Source organism: Oryctolagus cuniculus, chromosome 12, assembly GCF_051225735.1.
Source record: "Oryctolagus cuniculus isolate XC-2025 breed Fujian yellow rabbit chromosome 12, ASM5122573v1, whole genome shotgun sequence".
Classification (NCBI taxonomy): Eukaryota; Metazoa; Chordata; class Mammalia; order Lagomorpha; family Leporidae; genus Oryctolagus; species Oryctolagus cuniculus.
Window position 1 is genome coordinate 115,132,709 of NC_142878.1, and position 20,805 is coordinate 115,153,513.

General features: G+C 38.7%; 1 long non-coding RNA gene across 1 annotated transcript; it reads left to right on the top strand.

Moving 5' to 3' along the window:
• The first annotated feature begins 6,051 nt into the window (after nt 1–6,051).
• LOC127488456 (uncharacterized) lies at nt 6,052–9,597 on the top strand. Its single transcript, XR_007916149.3, has 3 exons — nt 6,052–6,165; nt 8,386–8,418; nt 9,485–9,597. It is a non-coding gene; the product is annotated as an uncharacterized LOC127488456 (long non-coding RNA).
• Nucleotides 9,598–20,805: the final 11,208 nt, after the last annotated feature.

A 20,805-nucleotide genomic window follows, 5' to 3' on the forward strand; every position in this document is an offset into this window, starting at 1 on the left:
TTGCATTTCTTCTATCTCATCATCTTCATAATCTTGAATTGGGGTGTCTTTTTCATTTGGGGGCGTCATGGTGACTTCCTTGTTTTTATTACCTCGGTTTTTGCGTTTGTTATTTGGCATATTGGAGATATTTGGTTTCTTCACTGTGGTGCTTTTTCTTGTTATACTAAGACTCTAGATTAAGTGGACTGTCTCTTTTTGATGGAGCCTTAGAGGCTTGAGATGTTTGTGGCCTGAGAGCTCTGTTTGGTGTGCCAAAGGTGATACTCCCAGGTTAGGCATAGTATATCTCTCTCTCTCTCTCTTTCTTTTTTTGATTCAAAAGGGAAGTAATTCCGCACAGCTGAACAAAGTTGGAGGTAGTTAGCAGGCTAATGATATACCCACAGGAGCCAGAGATTGGAAGCTCTTTCCCGAGGACCACACAGGGAATCTGTTCTGCCCTCAGGGTGGGCTCAGATTCTCCTTCAGTCTCCCACTGGGTTGCCAAAGTTACGGAATTGTAGCATCTCTGGAGAGTACTCACGTGAATTCTGTGAGTTCTCTCCCCCACCGTCTCTTTTTTCATAGTCTCAGTTCAGTAGCACCACAAATTTACTAGGTCCTAATCTCCTGTTAATTCGCCCCACCCAGAGTCAGGTTTTTCTGCTAGGCTCAGGGCCGATGCAGACCTGAGGTCGCTCTGCTTATGACGTAAGTCCAAGATGGCGCCTGCTCTTTGTCTTACTCGCCCTTGAGAGGTGAGCAGAGAGAGAGAAACCTGTGTCCGTACCAGTCACCTTTTTTTTTTTCTCTCTCTCTCTCTTCCAGTTAGCCTGGTGAACTTTTCCCCCCCAGGGGTCGTTCCCTCTAGTCTCCTCTCCCGGCTTGCCTGCCAGTGTCTCGGGTTATTGAGGTTCGGCTCACCTCGCATTCCAGCGCTGGTCTGTTGAGTCTGCCACTGGTGTCCCGAACTGTGGGCTCCCACGCTCTCCATGCAGGTCCACTGTGAATCACACGTTCCGGAAGAGTTTCTTCTGCTGTTTCTTCCCCTACTCTTCCTTGAATCTGCAGTATCTCCACTTTTATTAAACTGTCTCTACCCGGACTATCAGTGTGCTCCCTTCCTATTCCACCATCTTTCCTGTACTACATTTTTTATTTCATCTTAAACTATTACCCTTTTTCTGCTTTTTATTGTTTGTATTATTTTCCTATCTATTTCTGTTATTATTTTGAGCTTGGATCAGGAACATATTTTTAGGCTATTAACACCGCTTAAAACCAGGAATGTTGGTTTTAAATTAAAAAAATCTAAGAATTTTTAAAGCACTATTAGATAATGAATTTTCAGAAAGCCTGAAGCCTTCCCCCAAATATACATTGTGTGTGTGTGTGTGTGTGTGTGTGTCTGCATGTATGTATGTATGCTGATATTTGACTTTTCATTCTAGTTTGAAATGTGTTCCTCTAACAATGGGAAATTGTAAGCAAATCAGTCACTGTAGTAGCCTTCCAGACTAAAATGATTTGATAGTTTCAGTGTGAACCACAGCATTTCAGTGTTTTTTTTTTCAGTTTTTTGCCTAAGAGGTAGAAATATTTTCATGTAATTACTACTTATCAAAGATGCCATTCCAGCATTTAGAATATAATCATAAATCTCTGTTATGTTGTCATTATTCTGACCTTTTTTTACTGGGTTTAATGTTATAAAATAATATGATGATGCTTGCTTTCATTCTATTTAGGATTTCAAAAGGTAGATTTTGTTTGTCATGTTCTTGTGGTAGCTGATCATCTTCCTTTGTCTTGGTTAAAAGAAATATCAGAATTGGCATTAACTGAAAAGTGCAAATATTTTTAAACTAAAAGATTAGTATGCTTCAGGGATAGCAGTTTTATTGATTTCATGATGTCATCATAGTAAAATATACCATTATTGTTTCAAATACAAAAAATCAAAAGCCTTTCAATGATGGCATGCCACCATTTGCTAGCACATCCTAATGTCAGAAATATAGGAGAAGTACACATCTTAGACTGCAAATATGTTAATTTGTATTGAAATGTCATGAAACCTTGAATGATAATGATGTAGCATTTATGGGGATTTTAAGCATGAACGTATGAAAGTGGAATGTTTTTGCTTGCTCTGAGTTTGGATATAACTCTGGTTTTAATTATCCATGTCCTATTGTTTGCTGGAGCTTATGTGTAATTCTTTCATTAATATATCTCAACAAACCATGCTTTTTTCTCCCAAACTTTTCTCTACTCATCGTTTCAGTTAATTTCATTCCTGTTCTTTATGATCTCTTTTTTTCAACTGTTAAAACTGACCCTTGGCAGGCGCCATGGCTCAATAGGCTAATCCGCCACCTTGCGGTGCCGGCACACTGGGTTCTAGTCCCAGTCGGGGCGCCGGATTCTGTCCCAGTTGCCCCTCTTCCAGGCCAGCTCTCTGCTGTGGCCCAGGAGTGCAGTGGAGGATGGCCCAAGTGCTTGGGCCCTGCACCCCATGGGAGACCAGGATAAGCTCCTGGCTCCTGCCTTCGGATCAGCACGGTGCGCCAGCTGCAGCGCGCTGGCTTCGGCAGCCATTGGAGGGTGGACCAACGGCAAAGGAAGACGTTTCTCTCTGTCTCTCTCTCTCACTGTCCACTCTGCCTGTCAAAAAAATAAAAAATAAATAAATAAAACTGACCCACCTTTTCTCTGTAGGTCGTATTTCCCCCTTTTATACTCTCAGTGTCACTATGCTAGTTGAGGTAACAATTTTCCATCCCTTTTGTGTGTTGCCACAGTAATTTTTAAATAGTGTTTCTCTCTTCTGATTTCTAAAAAAATTAACTGTCTTCTCTGTTTAGATATTTTTAATCACTTATGTTATATATATATGCTGCCTCCCGCCCGCCCCCTCCAGCCCCTCCTGGTTCCAGGCGCCCCTCCTGTGCTTGTGTCCATGCACGTGAAAGCACGCGTGTCCCTCTCCCCCTTGCTCACGGGTTGGTCTGGTGGCAGGGGCCCTGAGGGAGGTGGAGACACTTAGAGGATGGAAAGCATAGTCGGGGCGTGCAGAAGGCTAACAAGGGAGGCAGAGCTGGCTTTGACCTGTAACGTGGAGGCACGAGCCAGTTCCCGAACGGGCTTCCATTTTCCGTGGAGGCAAGTGCAGGTGACAGCCGCTGGCCCCTTGGTCTGTTTATGTGAAACCAGTTCCCGCAGCCCTTGTGGTCTCTCTCTATTGTTACTACAGTTTTTCTTTTCGTTGTTATTTGGGGTTCCTTGTGTTCTGTCTCTCTCTCCGACTCTCCACGCCAGACCCGCAGTGCTGTGGGGAGGAGCCGTGACTAACCAGGCTGCGGTGAGATGTAGCAGGAATCGCTCCCAGCAAGCCGCGGGGCCGGGGCTGCCGCCGCAGTAATCGCTATGGAGTTAAAGCTTTATTTAGCCTTGATCTGTGCCCCCGCCCCCGTAGTAAGGTCTTGCCACATTTTATTAGTGAGGTTGAGAGATGTATTACTTGTTCGTTGTTCTCGTCCCCTCCCCGAGTATTAAACTGTGAAGTTTGTGATTTGTTTAAACTCTGGGTGAATCGTAGCTTGCTTTGCATGTCCAGCTAATTTGTTTCCATACATTTTGTTTGATTATTCTCTCTCTCCTTCTCTCAAGGCTTTTACAAAAAAAATATATATATATATATATGTGTGTGTATATATATGGATCTTCTGAAAAGTTTTTTGAGGTGCAAGTTTTTTTTTGTTTTTTTTTTGTTTGTTTGTTTTTTGTTTTTTCTCTCTGATTAATGGACACGATGCTGAGAGTCAATCACTACAGGAGGAAGCGTCTGGCTGTGAGAGCGAAGCCCCCAGGGTGGTCTCGCACGCAGCTCGGTTGCCCGTTCAGAAAGATTCGTCAGACGTTCGTCTCTTTCCTCTCCCCTCTCTCTTCAAGAAGGAAGTTGATCCTATTGATTTCAGCCCATGCATTAAACAGGAAACAATAATAAATGTGTAGAATTCATATTTTTCTAAAGGGAACTTAAAAAACTGCTGCTACACGTTATGTACAAAACTGGTTTATGCCACATGAACAGAGAATCACAAGTTTGGTTTTGGTACTTTTTGTTCCTCTTTGTATTCAGTTGTATAGAACTTCCAGATTCAGAATGAAAAGAAAGCTGTTCTGTATCAAACCATCTAAAGCAATAAATGTTATATTTTAAAAACGGAAAAAAAAAGGTTAAAATTCCTTACACTGCCATGAGGTTTTTTTATATTCTAATTTTTTGTTTGTTTTTGTTTGTTTTACAGGCAGAGTGGACATTGTGAGAGAGAGAGAGACAGACAGAAAGGACTTCCTTTTTGCCGTTGGTTCACCCTCCAACAGCCGCCGCAGCCAGCGCACTGCGGCCGGCGCACCACACTGATCCGAAGCCAGGAGCCAGGTGCTTCTCCTGGTCTCCCATGCAGGTGCAGGGCCCAAGGGCTTGGGTGATCCTCCACTGCACTCCCGGGCCACAGCAGAGAACTGGACTGGAAGAGGTGCAAGCAGGACAGAAATCCAGCTCCTGGACCGGGACTAGATCCCCGTGTGCTGGCACCACAGGTGGAGAATTAGCCTATTGAGCCGCAGTGCCGGCCTTATATTCTAATTTTATATTTGCTCTATTTCATTGTTATTTCAGGAACTGTGAAGGGAGTGCATGGTGATTTTTTCTATTTTTTATTTTCTGGGATTTTTTCTTAGCTCTGGTGTCTTATTGACTCACTTTTCTTGAGCATTGTGGTTATCTTCTCCTTAGTTATCAAAGATAGCAATAGCCCTGATCTCTTTTTAAGCAAGAAAAGAAAAGCATTAAAAGACAGAGCATGTAGTTCACTTGGTCAGATGACTTTCCTGACCTCCTGTGGTTTGTCTTGGTCTTTGCTGTACAATTCTCTTTCCTCATTAATTTCTTCATCTTCCCATTACTCAGCAAAAGAGTGATTCCACAGCCATTTTCCTGTATTGATTGGGACTCAGAGTAAGTAAGACGAAAAGTGGAGGGGTTCAAGAAGCTAATGTTAAATGCTGTGTAGGTAAAAGATTCTGGGAAATTCTCTAAACAAGCAGATTATTCCATATGTAAAGTTACTGGGACTGTAAGTAACTGTAGAATCTTCTGCACAGTATATCAGGTGCTGTACTATCATGATCTGTATGATAAGATGTAAAAGCACTTATTTTCTGTGTGTCTGTATATCAATAAATTCTGATGGGTCAATTAAAATTCACATATTTTACAGAATTACTTCATCCATTTCTTTTAATTTAAAGAAACATCATTTTGGAGGGTTGGCGCTGTGGCTCAATGGGTTGACACCCTGGCCTGGAGCGCCGACATCCCATATAGGCATAGGTTCTAGTCCCAGCTTCTCTTCTTCTGATCCAGCTCTCTGCTGTGGCCTGAGATGGCAGTGGAGGATGGTCCAAGTCCTTAGGCCCCTGTACCCACATGGGAGACCCGTAGGAGGCTCCTGTCTCCTGGCTTTGGATTGGCACAGCTCTGGCCATTGTGGTCATCTGGGGAGTGAGCCAACGGATGGAAGACCTCTCTCTCTGTCTCTACCTCTCTCTGTGTCCCTGTCTTTCAAATAAATAGAATAAATCTTAAAAGAAAGAGAAATATCATTTTCACTTTTATGGAAAGGGGAATAACTGCTGTACAATGAAAAGGAAATTCCCTCATCAATAAAACTTAAAAATATTCAGAAATCATTTACTGGAATATAGTATGTTCTTATGTGTTTGATTATAGATGACACAAATACACTATCTATATTCTGTTTTGGTTAAAATTTCTGCATGTGTGACTTCATTTTTTCCTTATAACCCCAATTCTTTTAGTATCATAAGATGGAAAATGAGTTCTATATAGGCCCCAATATAGGTTATTATTGGCAAGGACTTGTTTAGTTTTCCTGCTCTAAATATTCAAATGTTATAACTTTAGAAAGAAATATATTTATTTACTATACTAATGCCTTTCTAAAAATTTTGTAAATCTCTATCTTCCTTTGTATATACTGATAATACTTCTGTTACGCTGCTGGAATTTACAGTTGTGTGTAATGCTGAAGAACTGAAACTGTCTTGTTCACAGCTTACAGGACTGAGCATGGCAACTTTACTGGAAGCAAGGTATATACCCTACATACATTATATGACTCTTGCAAAAGCATATATTGATACATAAAAGTCAAGTAAGTGTAAATTATGATGCTTTCTTAGGTGAAAAGAAGTCAATAAATGCTAATGATTTAAGAGTCACAGGCATTTAGAATTAGAGGGATCTTATAATACAGCAATACACAATTCTTCTTAAGTGCTGAAACTTAACTGAAAAGTGATCGCTGTTAAATATAAGAGTGGGAATAAGAGAGGAAAGAGATGTGCAATTCGGGACATGCTCAAGCTGACTTACCTCAAACAGTAGAGTTAGAAACATACCAGGGGATTCGAATTCAATCCCATCGAGGTGGCATGTACCAATGCCATCTCACTAGTCCCACTGATCAATTTCTGTTCACAATTGATCATAATGATAGGACTAAGAACCAAAGGGATCACATAAACAAGAATAGTGTCTGCAAATACTAGCTGATAGAATCAAAAAGGGAGAGAATGGTCCAACATGGGAAGTGAGATACACAGCAGACCCATAGAATGGCAAATGTCCTAACAGCACTCTGGCCTCAGAATCAGCCCTTAAGGCATGCGGATCCGGCTGAAATGCCTATGAGAGTATTTCAGGCATGGAAAGCTAAGACACTCTGGGGGAAAAAAAAACCTAAATGAAAGATCTCCGTGAGTGAGATCCCAGTGGAAATAACAGGCCTTCAAAGAAGGAGGTACCTTTCTCTGAAGGGAGGAGAGAACTTCCACTTTGACCATGGCCTTGTCTAAATATGATCAGAGTCAGTGAACTCAGGGGGCTTCCATAGCCTTGGCAGCTCATGACAAGAGCCTAGGGTGATTACTGATGCCATAAACAAGAGTGTCAATTTGTTAAGTCAACAACAGGAGTCACTGTGCACTTACTCCTCATGTAGGATCTTTGTCCTTAGTGTGCTGTACATTGAGATTTAATGCTATAACTAGTACTCAAACAGTATTTTTCACTTTATGTTTCTGTGTGGGAGCAAACTGTTGAAATCTTTACTTAATGTATGCTAAACTGATCTTCTGTATATAAAGAGAATCGAAAATGAATCTTGATGTGAATGGAAGGGGAGAGGGATTGGATAAGGGGAGGGTTGCGGTTTGGAGGGACGTTATGGGGGGGAAGCCATTGTCATCCATATTCTGTACTTTGGAAATTTATATTCATCAAATAAAAGTTAAAAAAGAAAACAAAACAAAACAAAAAATAATAACATTTATACATTTATTTTTAATATGAGGTCAAAATATTTTATTGAGTATAAAGTTAATGGTAAGAAAATTTAGAGTATTTTCATGAACATATAAATTTCATATTAGACTTCTTAATGTCAGTTTGCATTTTAAAGCTTATTGCCTAGTTTATTTCTATAAATAATGTACTTGGTCCCCTGTGCACAGAAGAAGCTGCTGGCTCCTAGCTTCAGACAGGCCCAGCTCTGTCCATTGAATCTATTTGGGTAATGAACCAGTAGATGGAGTCTCTCTCTCTCTCTCTCTCTCTCTCTCTAATAAAATTAAAAATAAAAAGTTATTCTATCTATTTGAATAGCAGAATGATGGGAAGGGAGGAAGGGAGAGAGAAAAACTGATCATCCATCATCCATCCATCCTCAAATGGCTGCAACAGTTAGGTTGAGCCAGACTGAAAGCAGGAGCCAGAAACTCAATGATCTGGGTCACCCATGGGGTGATAGGAGCAAAAGTATTTAAGTCATTTTCCACTGCTTCCCCAGGCACATTAGCAGGGAGCTGGAATAGAAGTGGAGTAGCTGAGACTTAGAGGTAGTAGCTCACCACACCAGTACCACAGCACTGATCTCATTTTCCTTAGAGATTTATTTAGTTGAAAGGAGGCTGACAGAGAGAAGGAGAGACAGAGTGAGAACTAACAGATTCTTAATCATTTCCAGGGTTCAATATAAAGAAAATTATTTGCAGTTTGGAGCTGACATTGTGGCTCAACATGTTCAACCACTGCCTGTGATGCCAGCACCACATAAACATGCCAATTAATTTGGTTATTTACTTGGCAGTATGAAATATCTGAATATTTGAAAATTTTGAATCGTATTAATTCAATTGGGTTTTAAGATAAGATGTTATATCATATTTTAGCTCTTATAATGTTTTAAGTGATGATATTTTAAAGGCTTTTTCTGTGTTCTATCAATAATGATAATGGTTTGTTTTTTACAGTGACCATAGGATTACCATTTAAGGCAGTATTAGGTAAGAATACTCAACAGAATAATTTCCCAATGAATTATAGTATATTAGGATATTTTTAAATTGAAAAAAATAGGATTTCTTTCAGAGCTCATACATAAGTTATATTCAATATTGAAGATATTTACACTTTTATCACTTTGATTTAATTATTTGGCAAACTAAGTGATAATAATTATATACTATTACAGCTTTTTTAAATTGAAGACATTTAATGATGAAATAATATTTGTTTTAATTTCCGTACTCAAAATCTCAGAGAAAGTATTTCATTATTTATCAAATTCAGGAAAGTGTCATACCTAATATGGAAAAATTAGTGTGTAATAAAATGGAGTTTTTCTCATGTTTTCTTGGAAGTCTCATAGAAAAACTTTTAATTACATCAATCAAAATTTTCTCAGCCTTGTAAATTCTGGAAATCATTAGGTATTCTTTGCTGTTCCTACTTAATATTACCATACATTAGAACCAATGGGATATTTAACTATTTTTTAAAAATAAAATTGAGGATCTGGCATTTGGTATAGCTAGTTAAGTCACCACCTGCAATGCCATCATCCTATATGGATGCTGGTTTGTGCCTCAGCTGCCCCACTTCTGATCCAGATCCCTGACAATGCATCTAGAAAGTAGCAGAAGATGACCCAAGTTCATGAGACCCTGCCACCCATGTGGCACCCAGAAGTTCCTGGCTCTTAGCTTAAGCCTGGCCCAGCCTTGGGTGTTACAGTCATCTAGGAAGTGAATCAGCAGATGGGAGCATGCTCTCTCTCTCTTTTCCTTCTCCTTCTTCTCCTTCTGTAACTCTGCCTTTCAAATAAATAAATCTTTAAACCTAAAGAAAAGAAAAATACTTTTTGCAAGTTTTCTTAAATGGCATATTTAATTATAAAGATTCCAGCAATGGATAGAAAAATCATTATATCATAACAAGTCGTGCCAAATATACATATTTGGAAGCATAAGATGTAGGTATATTTTTGAAAGAATAAATAAATATGGAACAAATTATTCAAAGACTCTGTTTTCTTTCTTTGTTCTGTTTTCTTTCCTCTTCTTTACCCAGCCTCCATCTTTGAAGCCTGACACCATTTTACTGATGCTGGAAGAAGAAATGGGAAATTTCTAACAGAAGTCTGTATTTAATGTCATTAGCTTTGGTAGAACACTACTAAATATATAATTAATATTTTAAGTTATAACAATTGTAAAACATAAAAATAAAAATACTATACCCTTAGGTTAAATGAATTGGGATAAATAAGTGCATTTCCTCTAGCTACCTGCCCTATACCTGTAGAGATTAGCATTAGGACATTTAAGAAGCCATATTGTGCTGGAGCAGAGAGAAGAGGAAAGAAACAAACAGAAGTCAGGAGGTATTAATAGTTTTGGATGTTGGGAGGAACAGCTAAACAGAATTCTATAATTAATTTAGAATGTTTGATCCAAATTTGTGAGGGCTGTGGTGAGTGCTTGGATTTAAGGAGCATAAACTCTTATTCCTTTCAACAACCTTATTCAACAACATGATTGCTGATTCTTCATTCTAACAGAAGATTTAGAGATTTGTTCTCAGGAGAGATAGACAAAGAAAGTCCTCATAGAGGACTGCACTATCAAAGATGAGACACTATTTTCAACACATTTATCTCCAGAGAATTGGTTTAAATAGATGATGTGACCTATACTGACTGATGTTTGGACATCCTCCAACAACGGATCTCAGGTTCTACATAGTCCCCTACAGTGGGTTAGCCATATGACAACCCTACATAGAATTTATAAACAGGTTTGTGTGTGTGTGTGTGTGTGTTCACTTTTAACTGTTTACAGAATCCCTTTCTGCTTGGAAAATAACCTATTAAAGTGAAATTTGGGCATTAACCTTATTTACTATGTCTACTCAACTCTGCACCTCATTGAAAAGTGCTCTGGAGATCCAGAGGTGTTCTTTTTTATAATCCCCTTTCTAGTATTTTCACCATTTGAAATTTATAGATATCCAACTATAATGAGATCATTTTCAGGTAGAATCACATAGTTGTGCTCCTTATAGATGTTTTATTTTCTCTTTCTATTTAATAGTACTTAATTCTGGAAATTAAGCATTATCTGAAATGCTTTCAAAATTGGCAGCAATATTTCTTGCTCAAGATCATAGTTCATAATAGTATGTGTGTAGATATTTGTAATATTTTACTATTCTAACTAGTTTCCTACTTGTTTGCTACTTTCATAGAAGTTAGGATTAGAAGAATAGCATCTAACTGAGAAGTAGTGAATTTAAGTAATTTGCTTCATGTTATGTGCATAAATATGATTGCATTGTACATTAATTTCTATGGCCTCTGTTTTATCAAAGCGCTGTATTCTATTTACTAAAATTTGTAGTTATTCTCTTGTTTCATCTTTAATTAATTTTCAAAAAAATCACCTTATGTTTGTTTTTACCTACGGAAACTATGCTTAAGAATAAAAAACAAAAACTTAAAGATAATTTACATAAACATTTAGATAGTTCTGTAGCTTATTTCCTTTCAGATATTTTTCATAGTCTACCATGTAAGGTTTAGTTGAAAGTGTTTTATTGTGTATTTGCAGTTCTAATCCTTGATATCTCGATTCTTTATATGATTTATTTAACATGCCTTAATTACTGCCATATGCCATCTGCTGAGGCCACTGAGCAAGAAAATAATCCTCTTGGAGGCTTCAAAACTGATGGTATCTTATGATAAGTACTCAAACATCTTTTTGCTCTTAGAGTACAAAAGAGTCACCCTAACTAGTCTCCGGTCAGGAAAGGCTTCTTAGAAGAAAGTAATGTCTAGACTGGTCTTTAAGAATGAAGTGCAATTCACTAAGAAAAAGATGGACACACTGTGCAAAGTGGGCCATATAGTCCCACACCTCAGGACAGCAGAATGAAGTACACAATCCATGTACATACGGTTCAGCATAGCTCAAGCCACATAGTTCTATGAAAATAGGAGATAGATTAGAAAGAGTAAGATATTAGAGGATCTAGTATGCCAAACTCAGGAATTTGTATTTTAATCTAAATGCTATTGATGGAATTGTAAAGAAGTATGTGACTGGATAAGATTTACCTTTTAAGAAAGAGTTCTCTGCAGTGGCATTGAAGGTTGGAGACTGAAGGTGGGCAAATCATGCCAGAGATCTTGTGATTACCTTAATCCCATGCTATAAGCAAGGTGCTGTTTGTGTGTGTGAGGAAGTTATAATCTGACAGAAGAATACAATGCATTTTATATCTAGGCATTGTGTGAACTTATTTAAAATAAATATTATGTAATTATTTTTAAAATATATTTCCAAAATAATGGAAAATGGTCCATGTCTCTGGGCCCCTGCTACCCCTGTGGGAGACCCATAAGAATCTTTTGGATGCTAGCTTCAGCCTGTCCCAGTCTCAGATATGTAGCCATCTGGGAAGTGAAACAATAGATGGAAGATCTCTGTGTGTCTCTTCTTTCTCTCTGTAGCTCTTTCTGTCTCATAAATAAATAAATCCTGGGGCCGGCACTGTAGCACAGTGGGTTAAAGTCCTGGCCTGAAGTGCCAGCATCCCATATAGGTGCCCATTGTAGTCCTGGCTGCTCCTCTTCCAATCCAGCTCTGTGCTATTGCCTGGGAAAGCAATAGAAGATGGCCCAAGTGCTTGGGCCCCTGTACCCACATGGGAGATCTGGAAGAAGCTCCTGGCTCCTGGCTTTGGATCGGCACAGCTCTAGCCATTGTGGCCATCTGGAGAGTGAACCAGCAGATGTACAACCTCTGTCTCTATTTTTCTCTGTGACTCTGTCTTTCAAGTAAATAAAATAAATCTTTAAAAAAAGAGCAAATAAATAAATCTTTAAAAATAAAAGTGTTAAAAACCTGTTCCAAATCTTTCATAAAAGTAAGATTTCATTCCTTTTTTATTGCTGATTAGTATTCCATTATGTATATATACAATACTTTGTTTATCCAGCATTGGTTGATTCCATAACTAAGCTATTGTGAATTGAGCCGAAATAAACTTTTGGGTACACATAAATTTTTCCATATGCTGATTTCATTTCATTTGGATAAATTCCCATAAGTGGGATTGCTAGTCATATAGTAGATCTATTTTCAGATTCTGAGGAATCTCCATAGTGTCTTCCACAATGTCCATACTAGTTTATGTTCCCAAAAATTGTATATTAGGGAACATTTTCCCAACATCCTAACCAGCATTTATGTTTTGTTGATTTCTATGTGGTTGCTATTCTAGCTGGGATGAGGGGAAACTTCATTCTGGTTTTTAATTCACGTTTCCATGATGGCTAGTGATTCTGAGCATTTTTTCATGTATTTGTTGGCCATTTGAATTTTATCTTTAAAAAAAAAGCCTATTCAAGTCCTTTGCACATTTATTAACTGGTTTCTTTGTTTTGTTGTTGAGTTACTTGAAATTAAGATGATTCTGGCCTCATAGGAGTTGGGGAGGATTCCCTCCCTTTCAGTTGTTTTGAATAGTTTGAGCAGAATACAATTAATTCTTTAGAAGTCTGGTAGAATTGAACAGTGAAGTCATTTGGTGCTGGGCTTTTCTTGTTGGGAGGGTTTTTATTACTGATTCAGTCTTCATCTTGGTTTTTGGTCTGCTTAGCTTTTCTATGTCTTTATGTCTCAGTTTGGGTAGATGGTATGTTTCCAGACAGCTATCCATTTCTTCCAGATTTTCCAGTTTGTTGGCATATTTTGTGTTAGTCATTTCTGTGGACTCTTATGGAACTATTGGCATCTGCCTATGAAAGAAGCTACACAAGAATAAATGATGTAAAATATTGTGACACTATATACACCTTTTAAAAAAATGTTGATTGGAAAAGCAGACTTGCAGAGAGAGGAGAGACAGAGACAGACAGAAGAGAGATCTCCCATTCAGTGGTTCAATCCCCAAATTACTACAATGGTCAGGGTTCAGGCAGGCTGAAGCAAGGAGCCATGAGTTTGTCCTGGGTCTCCTATATGGGAGGAAGGGGCTGAAGCACTTGGGGCATCATTTCCAGGCACGTTAGTAGGGAGTTGGATTGGAATTGGAACAGATAGAACACAAACAGGCAGCTATATGGGATGCCAACATGTCAGGTGGCACTTTAAGCCATTATGGCATAGTGTCAGCCTCACTATATACAAATATTAAATAAAATTTATTTATAGAGCAATTACTGAAATACGTTATATGAAAATCCAGTTGTACACTAGATAAAAATTGGCAATGCAAAATGATTTGATCAAAAATAATTTTAAAATCTATATAGTCTCTTTCCACCACAGTATTTTTTTTTTGACAGGCAGAGTTAGACAGTGAGAGAGAGACAGAGAGAAAGGTCTTCCTTCCATTGGTTCAGCCCCCAAATGGCTGCTACCAAATGAGCCAAACTGAAGCCAGGAGCCAGGTGCTTCTTCCTGGTCTCCCATGTGGGAGCAGGGCCCAAGCACTTGGGCCATCCTCCACTGCCTTTCCAGGCCACAGCAGAGAGCTGGACTACAAGAGGAGCCACCAGGACAGAACTGGCACCCCAACCAGGACTAGCACCTGGAGTACCGGTGCCACAGGCGGAGGATTAGCCTAGTGAGCCATGGCACCAGCCTCCACAGTATTTTTAGTTGGAGTAAGATAACCTGGAATGACTGAATTTTTTTCCCTTATCTAGCAAAATTGACATTAAACTGCAAGGTTTCTGATCTGGTCAGCTCTTGCATTGCATTTTGTACATATCCCTTAACATTTTATTCCATAATTGTTCACCCGTAAAGGATAGAACATGTCTAACTTAAGAGACAGGTAATAATGCATTTTTTCTCTGCCCTAGCATATCTTTTTGATATATTGGAACTATTAGAAATTCATGAAACAATAGAAATATTTTCTTCCTTCTTAGAATCATCTAAATTTCAAGATTATTTTTTAAACTTCAGGTAAAAGTTTGGGATAATTCTTATTCACAGAGGTTGGTACAGGAGATAATTGAGATTTAAAGGAAGATTGAAGGCATATGGTAATTATCTTGCAATAATAAAGGAATTGTCCTGACTTTGAAAATACCATTCTAATAACTTCCTTGATCTATTATAATAGCTTTAGCTTTAAGTTATCTGCTGATGTGCTAGTATTATTTAATTTTATTCAAAGTACTTTAATTATAGACACAGTAAATTAAATGACTTATACAAAGGTTCCATTTTATTTTATACTAAAGTCATGGACATTGGTTTTTAAATTATTCCTTCCTATCTTAATTATACAACTTTTATTCATGATATCTTGGTTTACTATTTGGATAAATAGAAATGTAAAATATGAAGCTCACAATGATCAACTTACAGTCAATGATTTGGGCTTGAGAACTGATTAAGACAGAAACTATAGAAGAATGTGAATTGAGAATGCTCGATGATTTCATGTCAGAAGGTTCTATTCTTAGCTATGATATAACTACTAATTAGTATGTACCAAGTATCTGTTAGCTATAAAAAAGTGGGCCTGTTATTACAAATTATTTTGATATTTTCCCCTTCCTACAGGGGAAAGTTAAACCACACATTGCTAACATATCTCCTGTGTATTCTAGTGAAGATATAAAACTGTAGGGAATCACCAGCACTTAAAATAATCTGCACCTTAGCTCATTCCCAGTACCATAATTGATACAATTTTTTCCAGTTGGATTACAGAATCTTTTTTTAGGTAGAATTTCATTTTGTTTTGTATCATTTAGCCTGAGAAGTATTTATTAAGTGAAATTTTTAATGATACATATTTTAAAATATATTAATATGCTCATGGATTTATTTTTAAAGATTTATTTAATTATCTGAAAGGCAAAGTAACAGAGAAAGGCAGAGGAAGAGACAGAGAAAGAGATCATCCATTTGTTTCACTCCTGAGATGACCACAATGGCAGGTTCTGGGCCACTCCAAAGCCAGGAACCAGGAATCCCATCTAGTATACACACACATAGAGACTTCAGTTGTGGTTTGTAACAGGTGACAAACTGTTAATTAATTATTCTATTACCATCTGGACCATTTGTATTATGCTATATTTTACACAGTTGAAACAAAGATTATGATTTTCTAGTTTTGTTGTTTCACGGCACAAATGTAGTTTGGAAATACATCTCTCTCATAGTACCGGGTTGAAGATGGCGGAATGGGGAGGGAGCACACCGATGGTCCAGGAAGGGAAGGTTCAAAGAGGGGTGAGAATTTGTAGTTTCAGGGAAAGGGAAGCTCTTCCGAAACTTGGGAGACAGGGTGGACCTGCGAGGAGGACACAGACACCTGAAGCACAGGACACCAGCAGGAGTGTGTATGCACCAGCGCTGGAAGCCGAGGTGAGACAGGGCACTCACCCAGCACCTCTGCAACAGCAGCCGCTGCCTCTCCCCCAACCCACCCTGGGACGGACACTGAGACACGCACGACTGAGTGGGGGAGGAAATAGAAAACGAACAGAGTGAGTAGCGCCTGTGGAAAGAGTGTGTGGTTCAGGGGGACTAATTGAGGGACTAAACAAGCTAGGAACCCTTTCTGCCTCTACCCTCCCCCAAATCGGAGCTGCAGTGGGCAGGAAGCAGCCATCTTGTTTGTTTACATTCGGGCTTAAAGGAGAGCTGCCTCTGCCTCCACATTAACCTTCGGAGGTGAAGCCCAAAGGTGGAGTGGAGCCACACGACACTCCTCATGCAGGGGCGGGCAGTGAGGGAGGGCTGCCAAAAAATGGAATGCCAAAAAAAAAAAAAACCCACAATAAGAATATGGAAGAACATATAAACTCGCCAATGGAGTAGGCTAAACGAACCATAACAGAGGCTGAAGAAGAAGAAATTGAAAGCATGTCAGAAAAAGAATTCCGAAAATTAATAATCAGATTACTTAGAAATAATGAGAAACAGTGTCGAGAGCTGAACGAAAAACAAGCCCGAGGATTAGAGATCCTAAAGAGAAGCCAGAATGAAATACTGGAAATGAAAAACTCAATTGACCATATAAAAAACACCATGGAATCCCTCAGAAATCGAACAGATGAAATAGAAGACCGAATATCAGAATGCAAAGACAAACTTCCAGAAATAATACAGTCAGTCAAACACAGGAAGAAGAAATTAAAAAATTAAAAAATATGGTCAGAGACCTACAAGATTCAATCAAATGGTGTAATGTTTGGATAATAGGAGTCCCTGAGGGGGTGGAAAGAGAGATTGGATTGGAAGGTGTTTTCAATGAAATAATATCAGGAGCCAGCACCGCAGCTCACTAGGCTAATCCTCCACCTTGCAGCACCGGCACACTGGGTTCTAGTCCTGGTTGGGGCATCAGATTCTGTCCCAGTTGCCCCTCTTCCAGGCCAGCTCTCTGCTGTGGCCAGGGAGTGCAGTGGAGGATGGCCCAAGTGCTTGGGCCCTGCATCCCATAGGAGACCAGGAGAAGCACCTAGCTCCTGCCATCGGATCAGCATGGTGCGCCGGCCACAGCGTGCCGGCTGTGGTGGCCATTGGAGGGTGAACCAACGGCAAAAGGAAGACCTTTCTCTCTGTCTCTCTCTCTCACTGTCCACTCTGCCTGTCAAGAAAGAAAGAAAGAAAGAAAGAAAGAAAGAAAGAAAGAAAGAAAGAAAGAAAGACTAGAAAACTTCAAACGAAGGCAGCTGGATAACAACAGGCAAATTCAACAGGTAGCCAGGACTCCGTACAGGGTAGACCAGAAGAGAAATTCACCACGACACATTGTGGCAACACTCAGCTCAGTGACACACAAAGAACAAATCCTAAAATGTGCCAGAGAAAAATGACAAATCACATACAGGGGTAAGTTAATCAGACTCACCCCAGACTTCTCATTGCAAACACTACAGGCAAGGAGATAATGGCATGATATATTTCAAGTTTTAAAAGACAAACAATGCCAACCTAGAATACTCTACCCTGCAAAGCTATCATTTATGAATGAAAGGGAAATAAAGATCTTCCAAGACAAACAGAAACTGAAAGAATTTGTATCCATGCTTCCAACCCTACAACACTTGCTCAAAGATGTGCTGCACACAGAAATACAAAAACAAAAACTTCACTACAAAAAAAGTGAATGTAGAGTAACCTACAAACAAAGTTCAAAATACATAAACAGCTTGTTTAAGGAAACATGAATGAGAAAAGACAGTACTTAACAATAATCACACTGAATGTGAATGGTCTTAATTCTACTACCAAGAGACAGAGACTAACTGTTTGGATCAAGAAAGAGAATCCATCTATACGCTGCCTTCAGGAGACACACCTTATCAGCAAAGATGCACGCAGACTGAAAGTGAAAGGATGGAAAAAGAGACTCCAAGCTAACAGAAATCAAAAAAGAGCTGGTGTGGCCAGCCTAATATCAGATAAAATAGACTTTCACATAAAAACTATTAAAAGAGACAGAGAAGGGCACTATATAATGATTAAAGGATCTACCCAACAAGAAGACATTACTATTATAAATGTATACGCACCTAATTACAGGGTGCCTGGCTACCTGAAAGAATTACTAAAGGATTTAAAGGGAGATATAGATTCAAATACAATAGTAACAGGGGACTTCAACACCCCACTCTCACCAATGGGCAGATCAACCAGTCAGAAATTCAACAAGGAAACAACAGAGTTAATTGACGCTATGGACCAAATAGACCTAATAGATATCTTCAGAACCTTCCACCCCACACCCACAGAGTTCACATATTTCTCCCCAGTACATGGAATGTTCTCTAGGATTGACCATATGCTAGGACATAAAGGGAGCCTCAACAAATTCAAAAAAATTGAAACTATACCATGCAGCTTCTCAGACCATAGTGCAGTGAAACTTGAAATCAACAACCCAAGAATTTCTACACCATATGCAAACATATGGAGAATGGACAACATGATCCTAAATGAACAGTGGGTCATCGAAGAAATTAAAAGAGAAATCAAAAGATTTCTAGAAACAAATGAAAATGATAACACAACCTATCAAAACCTGTGGGACACAGAAAAAACAGTGCTAAGAGGAAAGTTTATAGTAATTGGTGCCTACATCAAGAAGCTGGAAAGGAACCAAACAAATGAAATCTCCATGCACCTCAAGGATTTAGAAAAACAACAGCAAATCAAGCCCAAATCCAGCAGGGTAAAAGAAATACTAAAGATTAGAGAAGAAATAAACAGAATCGAAACCAAAAAAAAAAAAAAAACAATACAAAAGATCAACAAAACCAGGAGCTGGTTCTTTGAAAAAATAAACAAAATCGACACACCATTGGCCCAACTAACCAAAAAAAGGAGAGAGAAGACCCAAATCTGTAAAATCAAAGATAGTAATGGAAATGCAACAACAGACACAACAGAAATAAAAAAAATCATCAGAAACCACTACAAAGAGATGTGTGCTAACAAATTGGGGAACCTGGAAGAAATGAATAGATTCCTGGACACATACAACCTTCCTAAACTGAGCCGTGAAGATATAGAAAATCTAAACAGACCCATAACCATGGAAGAAATTGAATCAGTAATAAATGCACTACCAAAAAAGAAGAGCCCAGGACTGGATGGCTTCATGCCAAATTTTACCAGACATTTAGAGAACAACTAACCCCCATTCTTCTCAAGTTATTCAAAACAATTGGAAGGGAGGGAATCCTCCCAAATTCTTTCTACGAAGCCAATATCACCTTAATTCGTAAGCTCGGAAAAGACACAACAGAGAAAGAAAACTACAGACCTATCTCCCTGATGAACATAGATGCAAAAATACTCAACAAAATTCTGGCAAACTGAATCCAACTGCACATCAAAAAGATCATTCACCCAGACCAAGTGGGATTTATCCCTGGTATGCAGGGATGGTTCAATATTTGAAAGTCAATCAATGTAATACATCACATTAATAAATTGAGAAACAAAAATCATATGATTATCTCAATAGATGCAGAGAAAGCATTTGACAAAATACAACACCCTTTCATGATGAAAACCCTAAGCAAATTAGGGTTAGAAGGAACATTCCTCAACACAATGAAGGCAGTCTATGATAAACCAATGGCCAGCATCATATTGAATGGGGAAAAGTTGGAGGCATTTCCATTGAAAACTGGCACCAGACAGGGATGCCCACTCTCACCATTGCTATTCAATATAGTCCTAGAAGTGTTAGCCAGGGCCATCAGGCAAGAAAAAGAAATTAAAGGGATACAAATGGGGAAGGAGGAAGTGAAACTATCCCTATTTGCAGATGACATGATACTATATATAGGGGACCCGATAAACTCCTATAAGAGACTATTGGAACTCATAGAAGAGTTTGGTAAAGTAGCAGCATACAAAGTCAACACTCAGAAATCAACAGCCTTTGTATACACAGATAATGCCAGGGCCAAGCAAGAAATTCTAAGATCAATCCCATTCACGATAGCCACAAAAACAATAAAGTACCTTGGAATAAATTTAACCAAGGATGTCAAAGACCTCTATGATGAAAATTACAAAACACTAAAAAAGAAATAGAAGCTGACACAAAAAATGGAAAAACCTGCCATGCTCATGGATTGGAAGAATCAATATCATCAAAATGTCCATTCTCCCAAAAGCAATTTACAAGTTCAATAAAATACCAATCAAAATACCAAAGTCATTCTTCAAAGACCTAGAAAAAATGATGCTGAAATTCATATGGAGAAACAGGAGACCCAGAATAGCTAAAGCAATCCTTTACAATAAAAACAAGGCCAGAGGCATCACAATTCCAGACTTCAAGACATATTGCAGGGCAGTTATAATCAAAACAGCCTGGTACTGGTACAAAAACAGATGGATAGACCAATGGAACAGAATAGAAACACCAGAGATCAATCCAAATATCTATAACCAACTCATATTCGACAAAGGAGCTAAAACCAACCCCTGGAACAAGGACAGCCTCTTCAACAAATGGTGCTGGGAAAACTGGATGTCCACATGTTGAAGTATGAAGCAAGACCCCTACCTTACACCTTACTCAAAAATCCACTCAACATGGATCAAAGAACTAGAGATGCGCCACGACACCATGAAACTAATTGAGAGCATAGGGGAAACCCTGCAAGATATTGGAACAGGTGAAGAATTCCTGGAGAAGACCCCAGAGGCACGGGTAATCAAAGATAAAATAAATAAATGGGATTACCTCAAATTGAAGAGTTTCCTTACAGCAAAGGAAACTGTCAGGAAATTGAAGAGGCAACCAACAGAATGGGAGATGTTATTCGCAAACTACACAACAGATAAAGGATTAACAACTAGAATCTATAAAATGATCAAAAAATACCA